This window comes from Acomys minous (assembly GCF_964271855.1).
Source record: "Acomys minous genome assembly, chromosome: 15".
NCBI classification, from domain to species: domain Eukaryota; kingdom Metazoa; phylum Chordata; class Mammalia; order Rodentia; family Muridae; genus Acomys; species Acomys minous.
Window position 1 is genome coordinate 39,080,668 of NC_140497.1, and position 23,211 is coordinate 39,103,878.

At 34.8% G+C, this 23,211-nt stretch overlaps 1 protein-coding gene and 1 pseudogene across 12 annotated transcripts in view; one reads left to right on the plus strand and one right to left on the minus strand.

The window, feature by feature from the left end:
- The window catches only part of TENM3 (teneurin transmembrane protein 3), a 2,605,219-nt gene that overhangs the window by 2,509,260 nt on the left and 72,748 nt on the right, over window positions 1–23,211 (minus strand). For 10 of the 11 annotated variants that reach the window (XM_084760481.1, XM_084760480.1, XM_084760467.1 and 7 more), the window contains exon 2: window positions 1,347–1,464. The gene's annotated coding sequence lies outside the window, so the exon portion shown is untranslated. Of the gene's footprint in view, window positions 1–1,346; window positions 1,465–19,301; window positions 19,381–23,211 lie in introns of those variants that run through there. The other variant, XM_084760477.1, reaches the window with a different exon arrangement.
- Window positions 4,841–5,289, plus strand: LOC311584686 (large ribosomal subunit protein uL23-like; annotated as a pseudogene). The gene has a single exon. The product of its transcript is annotated as a large ribosomal subunit protein uL23-like (transcript).

Sequence of the window (23,211 nt, forward strand, 5' to 3'; positions counted from 1 at the left end):
ACCCATTTAAATAATAAAATAGGTTTAATACTCAGGTTTTGAATATAGGTAAAATATTGCTATATATATACAATTGTCAAATTTTGAACAAACAAACCCCAAATCTAACCAGTACTGTACATTATGTAGAGCATCTCTAAATTTATACTCATGAATACAGAACTTAAAAAGCTTTATTATGAATTACTTTCAAAAGCAAATGCTATTTCTGAAAACATAGGTTCCATGTTAAGTAATTTTAATTTGTATTGTTTAGTATTATCTTACAGCACTATTGCATAAGTTGTATAATTTTCATGGCTCCCTCTCTCCCTCCAAAAGATATTCACTTCCACTCTGTGATCATTATGGCTAATATAGCAAGAGAAACTTAATGCGTATTTTATTTAAGTATGTCTCGGTTTGACATTCAAATCTGCAGACATCAACTAAGCTGGACCAGGTCAATGAGATACATTGCAGATGATCTTTTATTGAGCATCACCCAAACTATATACATATGAATTCAAAACCTGATGAATCCATCATTATCTGGACTCTTCAGTGTTAAATTCAGTCTCTCTGTGTTACTGCATTAGGTTATGACCCAAGATAGACCAGACCATAGTCAAACAAAATCTTCTCTCAAACTCAACATTTTTACCAATTATAAGGCCCCTTAACCCTAAATTACACTAAAGTGGTGTGGAATGTTGAGTGCAAAGTCCATTTAATTTTTTTAAAAGTTCAAATAAAGCCCTTAGGTCAGTTTACAAGGTTTTATTTTTCTGTGTATGCACAGAAAGGTTTTGTTTCCGTAAATTGCAGAGGTTCTGAGGGAACAATGTTTACTAACCTAATTAGGCACAGAATAAGCCTTCCATTAATTGAACTTGGTTATACAATCACTGGTACTCTCATAAATGAAAAGTATCACAAATTTTAAACAGCTGACCTTGCTAAAACCTTTCGTTGTAACTATTGTTTAATACTGTAATATCTACTGAATTTATTAAGAAAAGAAAAGCCTATTTCTCTTTAGAAATAATTTCATAATTGATTTTATGTCCTTAGTGGAAACATTCAGATACCTAATATTTTATGCCAAAGATAATTTTGACAGAAAATATTTGACATTTTTCTTTATTTTGGTTATCCTAATATTACTCTAAAATTAAAAGAGTTTATTATCAGAATTTTTTCCATGTATAGATTACTGTTCTTTTATCACCACTCATTTCAAGAGTTTATAACATTCTGCAACTAAAAACACCAAATTTTATTCTTCTATTTTATAGAAGAATTTCACATATAATATTACCAAGTGATAAAATAATTAGTAATCTTAACTCCTTAGTAAAACTTACAGTTATCCACATCTGCGAGGTGGTTCAAAGTCTCATCCAGAATAAATGTCGCTGGGGAGGATTATCCACAGGTTGGTTTTATCTCTTTTCTATAGCTCTTATGGTTGCTGGCTCAATTCTGAAAAAAAAAAAAAGTAAAAGTTTTACTGTCAAACAAAATGTTTTGGGGCAGTTTATAAAACTGTAAGAAAATAAGAGATTTTCTTTTCTGAACACAATGACTGTAAGTACTGAGTGAGTGTATAATGAAGAATTTTTAAAACAGAATTTACATATGAAGGAAAATCATCAGATCCAGTCTTACTATGTCTAACTAAACATCACCTTTCACCTCCAAGATAAGGTTTAAATGAATCTGCAGACCTTATTTTAGCCTGTTTTTTTTTTTCAGACTCTCTGATCTCTGATATGCAGTGATAAAGGAAAAGAACTTTCTTGTGCTTCAGTTAGATGTCAATCAAAATCAAAACCAGCATTAATGGAAAAGACCCACACACGAGAAGATTGTTACATTATTGTCACTGTCATTCAAAGCCAGGGGATCTCGTATCCTGAGCAACTTTGACTTAATTGTACTATGTTCTCAAGCCACCCAGCTAAGATACGTTTGGAGATTCTATGCTGTGCTATAAAATTCTACTTAAAAATAATATGCTGCAATAAAACTAATATTTATATTCTATTTATTTAAAAGCAGTTGTTGCAGAGGCTTCTCAGTGCTTAAGATCATTTGTAAGTCATGCAGTGGTGGTAATTCAGTGTCCTGCACCCATGGGGAGTGGCTTATAACTGCCTGAAACTTCAGCTCTAAGGCATGTGACACTCTCTTTAGGGCTCTGTGGGTACCTGCCCTCAAATGAACATATATTATACACATACAATTAAAAATAAAATACATGTTAAAATATTTAAACACAGAAATTTCACACCACCCTTTTCACTTAATCTCCATGAGACTTAAGGATCACCTCGGAAAATAACAGCAAAGTTAGCTAACAAGTATAATTTTATCTAGATATAGTATTCACAGTGATAGGAGAGAAGCTTTAAAAATCTTACCATATGACACTACAATAAACAATGTATCTATCTCTCAGGGAAATTACTGCTGTTTTCTACTTTTCATGGGCTGATATGTCTATTATGACTTTTAATTTAACATCAGTATTCTTACTAACACATGATCCTTTTTTAAAATTTGTGATCACATTGCATTCAAACTTTCCTGTTTAAAATTTCTTGAATATTCCATTTACATGTTAACACTTTATGCAAGTTTCAGTGTAAACAGAACTTTGCAAAGTCCAAGTATTCTTAATATTTTATCATATTATAACTACAATGATCATTTCTTGTGTTTGTTCACATTTTCTTCAAATGCTTTTAATATATATTACTATCCCTTATTTCTGTTAAGTGTATTACGATTTCTAAAAACATATATTTAGATGTTTTAAATTTATATTTTGTTTCTCTTTGCCTTTTTAAATTAGCTATTTGGTTTCTCACAGAATATATTTTATCATCTTCTCCCCCGACCCAATTCCTCAAGATCTTCCCTACCTTCCTATGTACCTAATTTCATGTATTATCTTTCTGTCTCAAAGAAGACCACCAAGTTATTAAACCTATATTATTTTCTAAACAATTTGTTATTGCAGATTTTAAATAACTATTTTCTAAAAGCTTACGCTGCTTTTCTTAATACAACTACAGTGGTGACACGTACTTCTCCAAGGTCCTGATATTCATGACACTTCTACTGTCACTTTGTAATTGTTTTGAAACCTTCAATATATCATTTTACTTTTATTTCCCTGTTTTAACCGTTAGTTTAAAAACTAAGAAGGTAAGTAATACTAAAATTATCTTGCTTGAAGACTGAGGAAATATAAAAAGGGTTTCCAAATCTTGTTTCAATTTCCATTATATTTTGCAGTCTTTAGATTGCAGTTTAGAGTGGTGTTCTGGCTTATTTTGTATGGCAATGATAAACACTACAACCATAAAAAACTTTGTTTATACTTCCAGATTACAATACATCATTGGGGTAATATGCAGAGGGCAGTCAAGCAGGAGCAGAGGCAGGACTGTTGGAGGAATGATGCTTCCCAACTTGCTCCCCGTGGCTTGCCCAGCTTGCCCTTTTGTACTACAAAGTACCATTTTCCTAGGTGTGCCATAACTTAGAGTGGGCCGGGCCCTCATAAAAATCAATAGTGAAGAAAACGCCCTACAGAGTTGCCCACAGATCAATAAAATAAAAGGAATTCTTCCACTGAGGTTCACTCTTGTCAGGTGACTCAACTTTGTGTCATGCTGACAGAAATCAACCAACAAGTTGTCAGAGAAGCCAGAATTTAAAAAAAGAAATCAATCACATTCAAACCATCAAACCTTAGTTAGATGTGAAACAGGTTTTGTTCTGATAATATAATCTCCACTGTTTCATAGACATGGGAGAGAGAGCAACATTAGTTCACCTCCAAGGCCTAGTGATGAGCTTCACATAAAGCTACTCCAGTACCATATTCTGCTTTTTAATATTAAGATACTTTTTGGTGAGTCAAAAAACTTACAATCAGCCTAGATAACTCCTAGAGAGTAAAATTATGAACATAAAACAAATAAGGGCATGTATGAATGGAGAAATCAGTGCTGGTGCTCATCAATATGCCGTTTCTATTAAACTGTCCTTTTAACCAATGCTACGGGGTACTGATGTCTCACTATTGCATTATTTTTTTAAAATGTCATAAGTTTATGCAAATGAAATATGTTCCTGTGCACATTTGTTATTTCCCCACTGCCACCTCCCTTGATGCTTTTTATAATCCATTAAATTCCATTAAATGGCAATATTCTTTTAGTGTCTCTCTCTCTCTCTCTCTCTCTCTCTCTCTCTCTCTCTCTCTCTCCCTCCCTCCCTCTCCCTTTCTCTCTCTCTCTCTCTCTCTCTCTCTCTCTCTCTCTCTCTCTGTATGTAAGTGAAAGCCAAGCCCTTTGTAAGGAATCCTAAAGTTTTAGGTGTTTATCTTGCTATTTTAGCATTATTGGGTAGGTAAGGATATTGCATTGGCTTCTAGGTTCCTAAGTCACCTACAGCCAAAATGAAATGTAACAATTTACATGGATAGAAGGACTCAGGATGTTTTCCTTTCACATGCACATTTCGAAGATTTGGTCATAAAAACAAAGAACAGAGAAAATCTACCGCCAGCGAAAACCAAAGACTCTGAATGATAATATATATAAAGAAACACTTATGATAAGAGTAAGATTAACTATGTTAATAGGTATTTAGAACCCACTGTCATTAATACAAGAAATTCACGACTGTGAAAGTGTACTGTGCAGCACAAAGTATCGAATAAATTAATTCTTGTCTATTATTTACATTAAAATATATGAATATCATTCCAAATAAAATTGTGCTAATCACAACAGGTAAGATACTGTTCTGTGTATGAAATGTTTGTAGCTTCTCCGCCAAGATGTCGCTGAAAGCTAAAATGGAAGCTCCTGTCCCTCCCAAAGCTGAAGCCAAAGCGAAGGCCTCAAAAGCTAAGAAGGCAGTGCTAAAAGGCATCCACAGCCACAAGAAGAAGATCCACGTTCCTGTGGCTCAAGACCCTGTGAGCTCAGGGGGCAGCCCAAACACTCTCGAAAGAGAAACAAGCAAGGCCACTATGCCATCATCAAATTTCCCCTGACCACGGAGTTAGTCATGAAAAAAAATAGAGGACAACAAACACTAGTGTTCATTGTGGATGTCAAGGCTAAGAAGCACCAGATCAAACAGGCCGTGAAGAAACTCTATGACATTGATGTGGCCAAAGTCAATACCCTGATAAGGCCTCACAGAGAAGAAGGTGTATATTCTGTTCAGCTGCGTCCTGATTATGATGCTTTGGATGTTGCCAAAAAGATTGGGATCATCTAATCTGATTCCCGCTGGTTATTTTAAATATACAATTTTTTTCAACATAAAAAAAGAAATGTTTGTAAACTATACATTTTATTTTTTTTCAAAATAATCCGTGTTAACAGAATATTCTGAGTCTATATGTAGAAATAAGGTAGATATGTTGTTACAGAACTGAATCTGAAATTTTTAAGTTATCTGTCATACAAACATGTTTACTTATTTTCTCACATAAAAGTCTATACAGAAGAAAAGTTAAATAAGAAGTGTAGGCATGAGGATATTGTGCGATTCAAATGCTACTTTCTGTACCCACTCCCATAACTAATTGCAATCCTTGTTCAGAGAATCTTTTGTCTCAATGTTGTGTAGACACTACTCTCCAAAGTCCCTTGATATGCTAAAAAGGCATCTTACAGCCAACCACTTAGCAAAGAGGAGAATTGGACTGGACTTCTGCCATTCATCAGGAGGAATGAGAAGAGGAAGTTGTGGATTCAGCTAGAACAAAGAAAGCTATAAAGTGCAAGTATTTCTGGGATGTAAGCTGGGAGGAATCCAAATTAGTTTAGAGCTTAAAGAATAGGTAAATAACTGCTCAGTGCTTGTGCTGTGTTGCTTGAAATCTGCAGGCAAATGGATGGAACTAAAAATGATCATCCTCAGTGAGGTAAACCAAGACACAGAAAGACAGTCACAGTATATATTTATGTATAAGTGGATATTGGCCCAACATAGATGTCCTCTGAGAGACTCCACCCAGTGGGTTATTGGGTCAGATGCTGGGACTCACTGCTGGACTGCAGGTGAGAGTAGTATGGAGGAATAGGGAGAAGGAAGGACCCAGAGGGTTCCGAATGCCCCTGAGGAGACCATCAGGGCCAGAAGATACGGACCCAGGGGCATTGGCACAAACTGTTGTACTAACCAAGGACAATGCATGCAGTAATCCTATACCCCCTGTTCATATCTAGCCAATGGACAACTCATTCTTTACCTTTGTAGCGAGAGTGGGGAGTGCCTCTGACATGAACTCTGGTGCCCCCAATTTGATCACTTCCCCTTGGTGGGGGAGGTCCACCAGGTACACAGGAGAAGGGGAAGCAGGCTATCCTATCCAACTGAGACCTGATAGGCTGTGATCATATGGTGGGGAAGGAGATCCCCTTGTGTCAAAGGTCTAAGAGAGAGGAGTAGGGCAGAGGACCGAGGGTGGGAACAGGAAGAAACAAATGAGGTGATAACAATCTGGTTGTAATCTGAATACCTTATAATACATTTTTAAAAGATATGGTTTTGAAAATGATGTATTACACCACATTAAAATAAGAGTCAATTATTTGCATGATAGCCAGGTTAAGAGAAAAATGAAGAAATGTACACAGTTAAAAACAACAAACAAACCACTTTGTCATTAACTCTGGTGCACCCTACTTGACCACTTCCCCTTGGTGAGGAGGACTGGTGGCTACCCTGATGATAACTGACAGGCTGATAGGCTGTGATCATATAGTGTGGGAGGAGGTCCCCTTCTGTCACAGGCCTAGCAGAGGGTAATCAGGTGAAAGAGGTGGGGGGTGGTGAACGGTAAGATACAAGTGAGGGACAGTCAGACCCCGACGACTCTCCACTCAGTGGGATAACTGTTGAGATGCAATCTGAATAAATTATTTAAATAAAATTTATTTTTTTAAAAAAACTTTAACAAACAAGTAATTACATTTGGCCAATTTTTATGAAGATTTATTTTTGGATGCTTCAGTTTTTCATGTATTGTTTGCATTATAATTCCATGATGTTTTATTCAGTTGCTGAGGAAACTATTGGCCTTCACTATATGTAGTCTGTGAATCGATGATATATACACTGAAGTTTTAGAAGTTGAATCGTAAAATATGAAAAATTTTGCCTGTTTCTTCAGGGTCAAATCATAGAATGAGCTAGAGTCATTTGGAAAAAATCCACAAATTATAATCTGAGCAATCATACTCTTCCACATAAAAACAGCTATAGCTAATTTCAACATGCAGTTCACGTCTTTTTATTCTCTCATGCTGGGTGTGCTTGTAATATTTAAGACTGCATTTCATCTTTTGCATGTCAACAACTGATAAAATAATTGAAAAAGAAAAGAAAAATATTTTTATATCCTTGGTGAACTGGATGCAGTAGCCAAAGTTTAAGAATTTGAATAGCGGGCAAGTGAACTTGTGGATGGATTATGTTATTTCTCTAAACTAAATGAGTAACTTTGTGGTCCTCTCTTACAGCTTAGATAATTACTAGAACAATGAAATAAACATCTGCTTATTCTACTTAAAATTTATAAACCTGTTACTTTGTTTACTCATTCATTCATTCATACAGATTGATAAGAAAGCCAGCTGAAGTTTAGAGACCTTGTCCTTATTTTTCAGTTTTCAAGCAGTTACGTATCATTGATGATTGATTTTTTGGTAATATTTGGGGATAATATTTGAGATAAAAGATCCAATATTTAAAAAACCCAGTAACATCAAGTTACTGATTAAAATAAATTGTTATGAAAGTGTACATCCAATTTGTTCTAGTTCTGCTTATTGTTGTTTATAATATAAAGTTTTATAAATTGTAATAATTGAAAGCATTGCCAAATATTTTAAACATTTGTCAGAAAAATCTGTATACTTTATTTCCTTCAGTATATTTTCATTTTATTATTATTGTATAATAGAGTTCCTTCTTAAAATCTTCTTCATTTGAGGGACACTAAGGCTGTTTCCATGATCTGGCTATTATGAATAAGGCTGCTATGAACAGCCTTGAGCTGTTGAGCAAATTTTCTTGTTGTGTGCTGGAGCATCTTCTGGATATATTCCAGGGAGTGGAATAGCTGGGTCTTGAGGAAGCCCTATTCCCAGTTTTCTCTGGTGCCTCACATTTGACCATGTCCCCTGGAGGGGGAGATCAGGTGGCACTCAGAGGAAGGACAGTAGGTTACCGAGAAGAGACTTGATACCCTATGAGCATATACAGGGGGAGGTAATCCCCCTCAGGAATAGTCATAGGGGAGAGGAATAAGGGGAAAATGGGAGGGAGGGAAGAATGGGAGGATACAAGGGATGGGATAACCATTGAGATGTAACAAGAATAAATTAATTTTAAAAAATCTTCATACTATTTTAAAAGACATCATGCAGAGGATAAATAAATATATTAAAATCTGTTTTCACGTGCAAATTCTATGTTTAATAATTTGTTGTACATTATTATATAAAGTAGGGAAATGCAAATATTTACCTATGCATTTACACAACAGTTCTCCTGTGGATCTTGTCCCTTCACTTCTGTCAATCTGTTTAGCATTTAGCCCACAATTTGGATTCTCAAGCACATCCTCTATTTACTATAGCCCTTTTCATCTTCAGTATTGATATAACATCATCTACAATTAGGAATATAATATGTGGTAATATTCAAGTGTGTATCGTTGCCATTAAGATATATGCTCATTCAGGACCCAAATTATTTTACATTTCTTCAGCCTTTTCATATAAAGAATCTCCAATCCATGTGGAGTCTTTGTTCTAGGAATTTTCAACCAAGATATTTAGTGTCTTGAAGTGGAAGACATGCTGGTGAAGGAACTGAGAGATAAAGACTACAGTTAGGTATCAAAATATGGCAATAGATTTCAAAGTAAATGTCTCTTATCGGGGAATGATCAAAAAACCCTAATCTTTTCTTTCTCCCTCACACACTAAATAAGACCTCTACATTAAATAAATGACCTCCCTTTTACCTTCTCATAATTTATACTTTCATAAATTGGTAAATATACTCTTCTAAATACATCAAATTAAAATTCACAGAAATTCTATTTTATGCTAATGTACATAACAGGAATTTCAATCAATATAATACAACTTGATGTGGACAATTCAAAAAACCATTAAGACATCTTCTGAGTATAGTTCTATTATACAATTATAGAAAGTATGTAACTGATTTGGAGTATGAAAATATATAAAGAACATATTTATTTAATGTACAAAAATATTTTTGCATATATTTATACAAAATAATATAATGAATATATTATGTATACTTTGAATATTTATACAATGTATTACTCATTTGCAGCCCAAGAAATATTGATAACAAACACACCTCAAGGTTTAAATCAATAGTAACTTTTAAATACTAACGTTCTTACAACTGCATATTTTAAAACCTATGCATTCCCAACCTTTTAAAATTTCTTAGCCAATCCTATATTAGATTTCAAAGAAATTTGCAAGACACTTTTTCGGTTTCCTCAAAAAAATAAATGGTAGCACATCTTTTACTGATTATGACACTGAAGGATTATGAAAATAGATTATAAGCTGCAGTCTGCACTGTAGCTAATGCATGCCATAGTGTAACAATCCTGTCACCATTACATATTTTGAGCTTTTGCAATTCCAAATATTTCAAAGTAGGTAATTTTGATAACAATTATTATGTTTTTTAAGTTCTACCATCATAAACTCTATTTACTGAGTTTATCAAAATAATTGCCCACCAAAATTAAAATTCTTTTCAGACAGTGTCCACATGATGATATTCCATGTAAAATGACCAATTGTTATTAGCAAAGGTTGATGTTCATGTAAGTGAAATGACTTTAAGACATTTGCAAATAACCATCTAATTATTTTGATATCATTCATCTCTTCAATAGTCTCTTCAATATTGACACTCACTCCTTTCTTCTTTCACTTTTATATGTTATTGGTTTCCCATACATTGTATTGCCATTTTCACTATATCATGCATAGATGAGAAAACATTTAATACCTTTTTGTAAGAAACTGATGTATTTCCCTTAATATGCGCTCCAATTCTACTCATTCTCTTGTAAACTACATCATTTCATTCTTATTATTCAATAAAAACTGTGTTGTACATATATATGAAAACCTCTTTATCCATTCATCTACAGATTGTGATGTAAGGCAATTCAACAACTCAAAAAGTGTAAACACTGTGAACATGTATGTGCAGATCTATCTATATTAAGCTAAATTTCAGTCTTTCAGTTGTATGTCCAAAAGTGATATGACTGGAACATATTGAATACCTGGTTTATTTCCACCCTGAATCTCTATAAGAACTTTCATAGAGACTGAAGTCATTTACATTTCTACTGATATTGAATAAGGATAACTTTTCTTCTCATCATTGACAGGCTTTATTCTTTTACTCATATTCTATTGGGTGAAATGAAATTTTACACTTAAAATATTCTAAATTCTCCATCAGAAGACTCCTATATCCAATTAACACTTTATAAAAGTAGAATTAATATGTGAAAGTATTGGCTTTTCTACTCATGGTACCAAAAATAATTCATACACACACACATACACACACATACACACACACACACACACACACAGAGAGAGAGAGAGAGAGAGAGAGAGAGAGAGAGAGAGAGAGAGAGGGAGACAGAGACAGAGACAGAGACAGAGACAGAGACAGAGGGTACTTTGCAATGACAACTGTAAAGCACTTTTAAAAACAAAGAAACAAACAAACAAAGAAAAGCACAAACACAAAGAGCATCCTTCATAAATTTTCAAATTGTAAACTGCTTAAAAATTCACTCAGGTAGCCCTGATTTTTTATATACATACAGCAACACAAAGATATATGCATACACACAAACATGCAACACAAACACACACACACACACGCCATATAGAAGCATAATCCAAGAATTGTAAGCAAGCAAAGAGCAGGGATGGGGATGTATTAAAAGTTTGGAACAATAAAAAAGAAGGAGAAAATGATGTAATTACATTTTAATTGAAAAATTAAAAATGTTCTTTACTGAAGTAGTCATTCATTTATATTCCTTTTGAGATTTGCAATACGAATGAGTCAGATTTGAGAATCAGAAAAAATTATTCATACTTGGTTTTGATTATATTTGGACTGTTTTTCTCCTTTTCAGTTTAAAGAGTGGACACTGGAAGGGAAGCTGTGGTCAGGAAACTACTCAAAGTAGCCATATTTCATGATATCATGAATTTATAGATACATGAAATTAAATGCTAGTTTAACATTTATTAAAATACTATTTTAATAATGGGACTGATTCTAGAAAAATCAGCATAACATAAAAGATAAACTAAAATCAAATCCCTAGAGAACACATGATGAGAGGAACAAACTAAGTGTTTTTAATGCAAAAGTAAAAAACAATTCTCATTGTTGGGGAATCCAAGATGGCAGCACAGTACACACACTATGGCTGATCAACAGGACTGCTATAACTGCACAGGGACCTATGGACCGAATCGAGAAATTGAAAATAACAGTGCTAGTTATTTCCAGGTAAGAAGGGTACAAACTGCATGGAGCACTGATCGGTCTAGACTTGGGCCACCCTGCTAATCCACAGAAAATTTCCTGAGTCTCTGCAGACATGTGCTCAGTCTTCAAAATCTAGCCACATACCTGTACTCTGTGTCTCAAAAGGAACCGTGGGCTACAAAATACCAGTGTCTGGATATTATAGCCCAGAGGAGTCCCCACAGTGGGGAAAAGGTGGATCTGACTACAAGTGACCAGGCTAATTTAAAGAAAGTCCCCAGGTCCACACAGGAACTGACACAAGCCCCAAGGTCTAGCCAACTACCTGACAGGGCACGCAGCATCTGCACTTTGTGTCTCAGAAGTAACTATGGGCTATAAAACGCCAATGTTTGAGTCTCCCTGCCTAGAGGAGACACCATGGTATGGAACACAGGCAGCTGTGACCTCAGGTCACACAGCTGGTCAGCAGAAAATTGCCTGGTCTGATCTCATGTCACCTGCCTGATCTACCTAAAGATTCCCCTGATCCTTGTAGATAAGGGGCCTTCACATATAGCCACTTACCACCTGCTCTCATAGGACAGTGAAGGATAAGAGAAATAATCACTCAATGCCAGAGACATCAAGATGACTAAAAGCTGGCATTAAAACAAAACAACGAAAACTATAGTAGTGTGGCATCTCCAAAACCTAGTTATCACAAAACAATGAGACCTGGAAACTCTAACACAAGTGAAAGACAAGAAAATGACCTCAAATGTTTCCCAATTTAGAAGGTAGCTGAGGGAATGATTGAATATATAAACAAATATAGGAAGATATAGTCAAACAGAATGAGTCCCTTACAGAGGCCATGACAGAAGCCTATAGAGAGGTAGTGAAGAAATCACTGAAAGAAATTCAGGAAAATGCAAACAATCATTTGAAGAAAATACAATAAAATGGCTAAAGATCTGAAGATAAAAATGGAAACAATAATAAAATCACAAAGGAGGAAATCCTGGAAAGAGAGAACTTAGAGAATAAAACATGAATTGTGGAGGTAAGCATCTCCAACATACTATAAGAGATGGAGAAAGGAATTGTAGGTGTAGAAGATACAGTGGAAGAATTGGACACAACCATTGAAGACAATATTAAATCTTAAAAAACTAATTCAATAGATTAAAGACACCATGAAAAGATAAAATTTAAGCATAATAGAAATTGAGGAAAGAAAAGATGCCTGGCTCCAAGGCCTAGAAAATACCATCAATAGAATCATAGAAGAAAATTCCTCAATTTAAAGAAAGAGAAGCATATAAGCATACAAGAAGACTATAGAACACCAAATAAATTAAACAATAAAGGAAAACCCTCCAGTCACATACTAATACAAACTCTATATGTACAGAAAAAGGAAAAAAAAACTAGAAGCAGCAAAAGAAAACGGCCAAGTAACATACCATGGCAAGCCTATCAGAATCACCCCTGAATTTTCAGTAGAGACCATAAAATCCAGAAAGGCCTGCGTAGATGTCTTGAAAACCTTAAGAGACCACAGATGCCATTCTAAACTACTATGCCCAGAAAAAGTTTCAATAAGCACAGATGGAGGAAACAAGATATTCCACCACAAAAAATTAAACAATACATATCTACAAATCCAGCACTAAAGAAGATACTACAAGGAAAACTACAACCAAAGGAGACTAAGTACACCCAGAAAAATACAGGAAATAGATAACTTCACTTTATCAAAACATTATAGACAAGCACACAAGCACACTACCATAACCAACATCAAAATAAAAGGACCGACCAAGCCCTGGTTATTAATCTCTCTCAGCAACAATGATCTAAACTCTCCAATAAAAAGACATGAACTAACAGAATGTATGCATAAATAGGACACAACATTCTGCTGTATACCGGAAACATACCTCAGCCACAAAGATAGACATTACCTGAGGAAAAGGTGTGGAATAAGGCCGTCCAAGCAAATAGCCACATAAAACATATCTAATAAAATTGAATTTCAGCCAAAATTAATCAAAAGATATACTTTATACTTTTCAAAGAAAAACTCTACAAAGATGAAATCACAATTCAGAACATCTATACTCAAACACAAGGGCATCCACATTTGAAAAAATCATTAATAAAGCTTAAACCACACATCAACACCACACATTAATAGAGTAAGACTTCAACACCCCCTCTCTCCAAAGGAGTGTCAATTAAAATGAAGCTAAACAAATATAATGGCAATAACAGATGTCATGAATCAAATGGACAGAAAAGATACCTTCAGAACTTTTCACCAAAACACGAAAGATTATAATTTTTTTAAAGCACCTCATGGAACCTTCTCCAAAATTGATCATATTGTAGGTCACAAAGGAAGTCTCAACAGATATAAGGAGATTGTAATAATATCTTGTATCTTATCATGCCACCATGGATTAATGCTGGATCTCAACAACAGAAATAACCAAAAAAACTTACATACATGGAAACTGAACCACTCTCTACTCAATAATAACTGTGTCCGAGAAGAAATAAGAATGAAATTAAGGACTTTGTAAAGTTCAAGGAAAATGAAGGTAAAACATACACAAAAATCTAGGACTCAAAGAAAATAGTGTTAAAAGGAAAGTTCATATCACTAAGTACCTACATAAAGAGATAGGAAGCAACTCATATAATCAACTGGTTGGCAGCTCTGGAAGCCTTAGAAAAAAAGAAGCAGTCACACCAAAGAGGTGAAGATGCCTGTAAATAATAAAACTAAGAGCTGTTGTCAATAAATTAGAAACAAAGAAAACAATTCAAAGAAACAACAAAACCAAGAGCTGGTTCTTTGAGAAAATCAACAAGACATATAAATCCTTTGCCAAACTAACCAAAAGGCAGTGAAATCCTATCCAAATAAACAATATCAAAAATAAAAAGGGAGACATAATAACAGACACCAAGGAACTCTCAACAACCATTAGGTCTTACTTCAAAGCCTACATGCCACAAAATTAGAAAATCTAAACGAAATGGATAATTTTCTTGATAGATTCCACTTATCAAAGTTAAATAAAGATCAGGTAAACAAATTAAATATGTATCCTGCGGAAGTCTTCAAAAGTCTCCCGGGGCGGGGGGAGCCCAGGGCAAAATAATTTCAGTACTGAATTCTACCAGACCTTCAAGGAATAGTTACTACCAATACTCTTCAACAATCTCCAAAAATGAAAGAGCATGACCAAACTCATTCTCTGATGCCACAGTTACTTTGATAATTAAACCACACAAAGAACCCACTATGAAAGAAAATTTCAGACCAATTTCTCTCAGGAATAATGATACAAAAATAATCAACAAAATACTCACAAACTAAATCTGAGAATGCACCAAAGATATCATTCACTATGACCAAGTAGGCTGCATCCTAAGCATGCAGGGATGCTTCAATATATAGAGATCCATCAATGTAATCCACCATAAAAACAAAATGAAAGAAAAAAAAACTACATGATCACCCTCTTAGATGCCAAAAATGCATTTGACAAAATCCAACACCCGTTCATTAAAACTTTGGAGAGATCATGGATACAAGGCACATACAAAAACATAATAGAGATTATATACAAAGCTGATAGCCAACATCAAATTAAATGTAGAAAAACACACAAAAAAAATTCCACAAAAATCAGGGCCTAGACAAGACTGCCTATTCTCACTCTCCCCTTATCTCTTCAATATAGTACTTGAAGTTCTAGTTAGGACAATAAGACAACAAAAGGAGATCAAGGGGATCCACATAGGAAAGGAAGAAGTCAAAGTATTGCTGTTTACCGATATGATATTGTACATAAATTACCCCCAAATTCTACCAGAGAACTCCTAACGCTGATAAATATCTTCAGCAAAGTGGTTGGATAAAAGCATAATTTAAAAAACCAGTTACCCTCCTATATACAAATGACAAATAGGCCGAGAAAGAAATTAGGGAAACTACACCCTTTACAAGAGCTACAAATAATATAAAATATCTTGGTGTAAGTCTATACAATCAAGTAAAAGACATGTATAAAAATCTTAAGTCTCTGAAGAAGATATTAGAAGTTAGAAAGATCTCCCATACTCATGTATAGGGAGGATCAACATAGTAAAAATGTCCATCTTAACAAAAGCAATCCACGGATTCAATGCAATCCTTATCAAAATACCTACACAATTTTTACATACCTTGAAAGATCAATTTTCAACTTCATATGGAAAAACAAAAAATGCAGAATGGCAAAAAAAAAAAAAAAAACAACCAATAACAACAATCCTTTGAGAATCTTCATCCGTGATCTCAAGCTGTGCTACAGAGAAACAGTACTAAAAACAGCATGGTACTGGCATAGAATTAGGCTGATTGATCAATGGATTTGAATCAAATACCCAGAAATAAAACCACACACTTATGGACCCTTAATTTTTGAGAAAGAAGTAAAAAACATACAAAATAGAAAAGATAGCATCTTAAGCAATGGTGCTAATCTAACTGGATGTCTACATGTAGAAAAATGCAAATATCCATATTTATCACTTTGCACAAAATTGAAATTCAGATGGATTAAAGACCTCAACATAAAACCAGACATACTAAGTTCATTAGAAGAAAAAGTGGGGAAGATCCTTGAACTGGTTGGTACTGGAGACATATTTCAGAACAAAACACCAACAGCCCAGGCACTAAGGTCATCAATTAATTAATGGAACCTCATGAAATGAAAAGCAAGACACTTTCAACAGAACACAGTGACTGCCTACAGACTGGGAAAAGATCTTCAACAACCCTACATCTGACAAAGGGCTAATATCCAAAATATATAGAGAACTCAGGAAATTAATCACTACCAAACCCAAAAGCCCACTTAAAAATAGTATATAGAGCTAAATAGGTAATTGTCAGCAGAGAACCATGAAATAGAGGAGAAACACTTAAAAAAATGCTCAGAGTCCTTACTTATCAGGGAAATGAAAATCAAAAAGCCTCTGTGAGATTTCATTTCAAACCTACCAGAATGGTTAAGATCAATATTCAAGTGACAGTTCATGCTGGCAAGATGTGGAAAAGGAGTAATGCTCCTCCATTGCTGGTGGAAGTGCAAACTTGTACAACCATTTCGGAAATCAATCTGTCACTTTTTCAGAAAATTGGGAATAGTGTTATCTCCAGACCCAACTATACCAACTATACCCTAAAGAAACTCCTCCATAAAACGAGGAGCTATGTTAATAGCAGATTTACCATAATAGCTGAAATCTATAAACAACCTAGATGTCTCTCAACAGAAGAATGGATAAAGAAATAAAATGGTGGTACATTTACACAATGGAATACTACTAAGCTATTAAAAAACAAAACAAAGCAAAAATCTTGAAATTTGTAGGCAAATAGATGGAACAAGAAATGATCATCCAGGGTGATGTAACCCAGACCCGGAAAGACATGCATGGTATATACTCACTTACAAGTGGATATTGGCCACATAATACTGGATAACCATACTACGATACACAGACCTAAATATAGGAGGATCCTAGGGAGAATGATTAATTTCTTTTCAGAAGGACAAATAGAATAGACACTAGAAGCAGATAAAGAGAATGAATCCATCAGGGATTCCAAGAAGATGATCAGACTTACTGATAAACTTGAGTTCAAGTCTTATGGAAGAGTTGGGGAATAGTGGGATCTGAAGTGTTCAGGAGCCCCACAAGGAAAACAATGGAGCCAACAGATCCAGGTGGGAAAGGGGGTGATGCAGAAACTGATGGACCAACCAAGGATATTCATGGTGAGGACCTAGATACTTTACTCAAATGTAGTAGATAGGCAGCACACTTTCCTTGTGGGTCCCCTAATATGGGGAGTAGGGACTACTTCTGACATGGATTCTGGTCCCCACACATTGATCACTTCTCCCTCAGTTAGAGGTGGGGCAGCCTTACTAGGCCACAGAGAAAGAGAACACAGGTAGCCCAGATGAGACCTGATAAGTTGAGGTCAGATGTTAGGGGAGGAGAGCTCCAGCTTTCCGGGGACTAGGGTAGGGAGGGTGGGATGGGGAATCCACAAGGGAAGATAAAATCAGTATGTAAAGTAAACAAATTAAAAATTAAAAAAAAAGAAAAGTACATGCACAAACAAATTCTCCTTAAGTTTGAAGGCATAAAAAATTCTGTGAACTAATGAATTTTCACAGGTGAATGCTTACTGCATAGCTGTTCTCTACAGACATTTATATAGATGGTAGCTACAATGTGGCTTAAACATAACTGTTTTCTGGAACCTCACTCTCCTGGGACCCTCCAGAAATTTTTGTTGACATGATATAATAGGAAACTCATATTAGGAATAAACTTTAAATATTATCGTATTTTAATTTTGCATACAAATAACAAAATCATCTATGTGTTTCTTTATAACTACTTTAGGGCTATGTAATTAATTTTATATGTCTACTTTATTCTTATTTGTCCTTTGAATTTCTTACTAATAGTTCTAAAGTCTTATATCTTATTGTATATTTCTAAATCCCAGATCTAATAATGTCCTTTAGAACTTGGATAATAACTTCAGCAGAGTTCTTGTCAACAGACTTGCTCAAACATATTGGTTTCTTACATTCTCCAATGTTATATATAATGCATACATTTCTGTTGCTTTTACACACAGTGCAAAGAAAAATAACCATAATGTGTATATGTTAAATTTACTTGCAAATATTGCATCCTTTAAAATTAGTAACTGCTTTTCATAGAATTGAAAGTCATTTTTTCTCAGCATCTTACACATGAAAGATAGTTTCAACACGGACCTACAATAACATCCAATTTCTACCCATTAAGACTCTCAACTCCAATATAATTTGGACTCTGTTGGATGGGAATCATAAATGAAATAGAGATGAAATATGATCGCTGCTGTGATGTTGAGTGATGTAGCTTGGCACATGACAAAAGGTAAGGATCATGGAAAGTAATATAGCATCAACCCAGGACCCTGTAACCTCTCTAAGCAATTTTGTACAATAGTAGGTATTTGATGAATTCTGTGTTTATAAGGAAGATGAGTTGCAAAAGAGCAGTCGCCTGACAGGACCCCTTTAAAGCACCAGTGTGACTACTGTGGTTCTTTACCAACATAGGAGATGAGTGGTGGGTCTAGCTAACGACCTTTAACTGGGTCACTGTGAATGGAAGGGTTGCTGAGACTAGCCACTAGCCAGTACAGCCAAGGACAAGCTGAGTGAGTTGGGAAGGATCTGAAAGAATCTGGAGTAAGATGTCCCTCTTGATCAGCTCTTCCCTTTTCTAAATCAGTAGTCACTCTACAGATGTATATAAATCAGAGTACATCAGGGAGCCCTTGTTCAGGAAGCATGTTGAGAGCTCCCGGGGCGACACGTTGTGGAGCACTTGCTCCAACTCACAGTGCTTATTATGATAGAGAGATTTATTTCCTGACAGCTGACAGAGTCCCCTGCAAGAGCTGGCAATCCCTAGTGCAGTCGCCTCAGTACCTCCAGGAAGAAGTTCTCTGAACTCGAAAGCTATGAGCCTCGCCTTTATGTTAAAATGACTATTTTAGTACTTTGAAAGATCTAAGAGGCTCATTCTCTCATCTTTTAAAAATTCAAACCACTCCTTCTTACCTCCTTTAAGCGCAAAACTTTCTTCGTCTCTGCATTTCTCATGCTTTTTTAGCCTGCTGTTTTCTTTTATGCAGGAATCTGTCTCTCTGGAATAGAGTTAAAGTCAAACTAAGCAGGCCTATTCACTGCTGCAATTCTAAGGTGATCTCCCAGTACAGTTAGAAAGAACTTATCAAAACCTGGACTACACTGCTTGACCAATAAAGTCTTATTCATTATCTAACCCAAATATCTGAAAGGAAAGAGACTCATTAGGACTATGTAGTCTCATCCCTTAATCATTAAATGCCACAAATATGATAAAAGATTGATAGATATTAGTGTTTAAAATTTTAATGCATTCTGTATAATATACTTTGATTTTCTTTAAATATACATCTCTGAGTGCACTGCTTAACACATCTGAATATTATACATAATGGCTCTAGTACAAATTTAATTACCGTTACCCATACTTCCTTATTAAGGAAGCTTTTATGTAAATTAATTGTAGTTTTATTGTTATTTTTACTTCCCTAGATATATAAATGAATAAAAGTCGAGCTAATGCAGTTTTTCAAACCAGCTTTAAATATAATATACTTAATATTGTAATCATTACATTAAAACACATATTGATTACATTAAAATTCCATTTAAAAATGTTTATATCCTTTTTAAGAAAAAATAAAATATGTATGTTACATATAACTAAAGTATACATTTTAAAAATTACAGTAATTAATTTTTTAAAACTATATGTAACTGGCTAAACAGAGAACAGCCTTCTCAATAAGTAAAAGATAATAGCTACTTGTAGGACAATTATAATATATTGAGATTAAAGGTGATGCAGATATGAATAGCAAAGGTCCCAATTCAGAAATGATCCCCTAAAATATCATGTTTAGCAAAAATTGTAAGATCATTTTGAGTCACAAATAGTCCTGTTATTGTTCTTAGTATCTTTAAGGGATTGTTATCATAAACTGTACACCTATGAAAAGAAGTGATATTCAATGCTATTTTTGCTACAATGTTTATTTATTTTTATGAAATATTGGGTCACATTGTTATGATAAAAATAAATATCTTCTGGCAGAGAGGACATTTTTGTTTTTGATTTTGCAAATGAAAAAATAAGAGAAAGAATGCCTAGCAAGATTGTTCAGTGAGTAAAAGCTCTTGCTACACATCCCTGTAAATTCCCATGGTAACAAGCATCTGCCTAACTATTTATGTCTGTACTGATAGACAAATAACACTGACAGAAATAATCAAGCTATGCTCTCTCGTCAATTTTGTTGCAAATGTAAAGACTATTGGCACCTCAAAGTGTTAATATAAAAATATTAAGAGCTCATCCATAAACAATATATTTATAAGATTCAGGGTATATCACTAAGGAGGGGGCATTAAGACTACTGGACACAGACAATAGGAAACAGGACAATGAAATGCCATCTTCTGGGGCTGAGAATGCTAATGTGTCATTACAGCAGCTATGGTTGTCTTGTTGGCAATGTGTCCATACAAGACTGGACCTTTCAATAGGTAAGGGAGTAGTCACAGGTCCCAATCCTTCTCTGTTGAGTTATTCGGGTTTTTTGTGGATTCTGTGAAAAGGGCAATGATTGTCTTTAGATTTGTACTCACTAAAACAATGACCAGGCTCTACTAGATAGTTCCAAATCTATACACTTACAGAAGACCCTAGATAGGCTCCGTGGGTAGCCAAAATTTTTTTGACAAATGTGGGCGAGAGATTTGTGGGTCTAATGGGACAGAAAAAGGGGTGAGGAAGAGATTATAGGAAAGCTGGGGTTATATTATCAAAATGTGTTTTATTTGTGTATGAAATTCTCAAAAGTACATAATTCCATAAAAGTTAAAGGAAAAGGGAAGAAAAATTCTGAGAGCAATTATGTACTGTTTTGGTGTTTTAAGCTGGGTGCAATTATGAAAGGCTCCAAAAGTCTTTACAAATCCAAAAGGCACATGAACTTCAAAGAAAAAGTGAAGAATGTGTTGGTGATATGTCACAGTGGGTGATCATTATGCAAGCATAAGAGCTTGAGTTCAAATCCTTATCATCCCTCCAAAAATCAGCCACACACACAAGTGGAAGAAGAGCTTTACTGGGGCTTGCTGCATGCCAGCATAGCTTTAGGTTCAGTGCATGACTCTGTTTCAAGGATCTAAGAAAAAGAGTAGTAGAGCCAGCTCCTGGTTTCCTGATCTGGAAACTGCATACACCTATACTGGGGTTAGCACTGACATACACTCGTGAACACACATCACACAGATATGTTTCATGTACACCACATACATACATACCACACATATACACTACACACATGCACTATGTGTGCATCATACACATATGCCGCTTACATGCCATGCACATAAGCACCACACACACACACACACACACACACACACACAGAGAGAGAGAGAGAGAGAGAGAGAGAGAGAGAGAGAGAGAGAGAGAGAAAGAGAGAGAGAGAGAGAGGGAAACATACATACTCAGACACATGTGAATCACACATATTTGTCACAGACATACATATTCACATCTACCACGTGCACATACACTGGACAGATATCTCACATGCACTGCCATACATTAAAAGGACATAAAAGAAATAGAAAGGATAAAAAAATCAAAGGAAGGCCTTCTGTCATCAAGGAATTCTCTAAAAAATCAAAAGCAGTAGAGGCAACTTGAAAGTGAAATTATCTTTATGCTTAAACTTCTTTATTTTGGTCTTCAGTTTTCCTCAGTCACATGGAAACTTAATTCTTACTGAAAATATTTTACGTAAAGTGTGTGTGTGTGTGTGTAAATATGGATTTTTTTTTCTTTTTGTTTCCCCATGCTGTATTGGGGACTGCCTCCTGTAGGTCAAACATGGTAAGCAAGAGTTCTTGGAAGGAACTAAATCCATAGCTCTCCCTTTACTACTCTTGGGACAGGAGCTCACTAAGTTACTCAGTCAGGCCTTGAATTTACCATTCTCCAGAGTGGCTTCGTAATTAGCTGGATTAATAATCTTGTGCTACCAGAACCAGCTCATAACAGAACCTTTTTACTAATATATTTTGTGTCATCTTGCAATTAGTTAGTTTCTGTCCTTAAAATCTAAAACTTTCAAAAAACAAAGCAAAACAGAACAGCAATAAAAAATAATGCATGCATTTTATTTCTACATAAATTTTACTACCATGAGTTCTTGCAATTTGTTTTTTTATAAGATAATTAATAACCAGGACTTAGACTTAATAAGAAATATGACATCTCAGATATTTATAGGATTCTGCTTTTTATATATATATAAAAACAATAGCAGTACATATAGGGAGGATGTATACTCTTTCACTTCAAGTGTTAGCCATTATTGAAATTTGTTACTCAATGACAAATCTGTCCCTAAGTAGAAAAATCATTTATGACATTACATTTACACAGTTATATCTGAAGATTTAGATTGATCCAGGGATCACATTCGCCAATGTAGCATTGTTCATATAACAATTTCAGCTCCTCACTCTCACTCCATTCTTTAACTTGGAATGTAATGTTAGAAAAGGTAGACCGTGAAACCTTTTTAAGTTTTAAAAATGAACAAAAAGAAACCCTGGCTTCAAAACAGTCACACTGCTAAATGACCCTCAACTTATACAAAACAAAGCAACGAATCCCAGTGTTAAAGGTCATGTTCTTTTATTAGCTTTATACTTAATGCAAGGGTATTTTCTTCAGCAAAATATCCTTAATTCTCCTTTTCAGTCAGAAATGATTATAAAATTAGAGATCAAGTTGAAGGCCATTTTAGAACTATTTATTTATGTTTTAAGGCTGTAGAAATAGAAACTAAGGCATTGTGCAAGCACATTCTCTACCACTGAGTTTCCTTTCTGTTTCTGACCC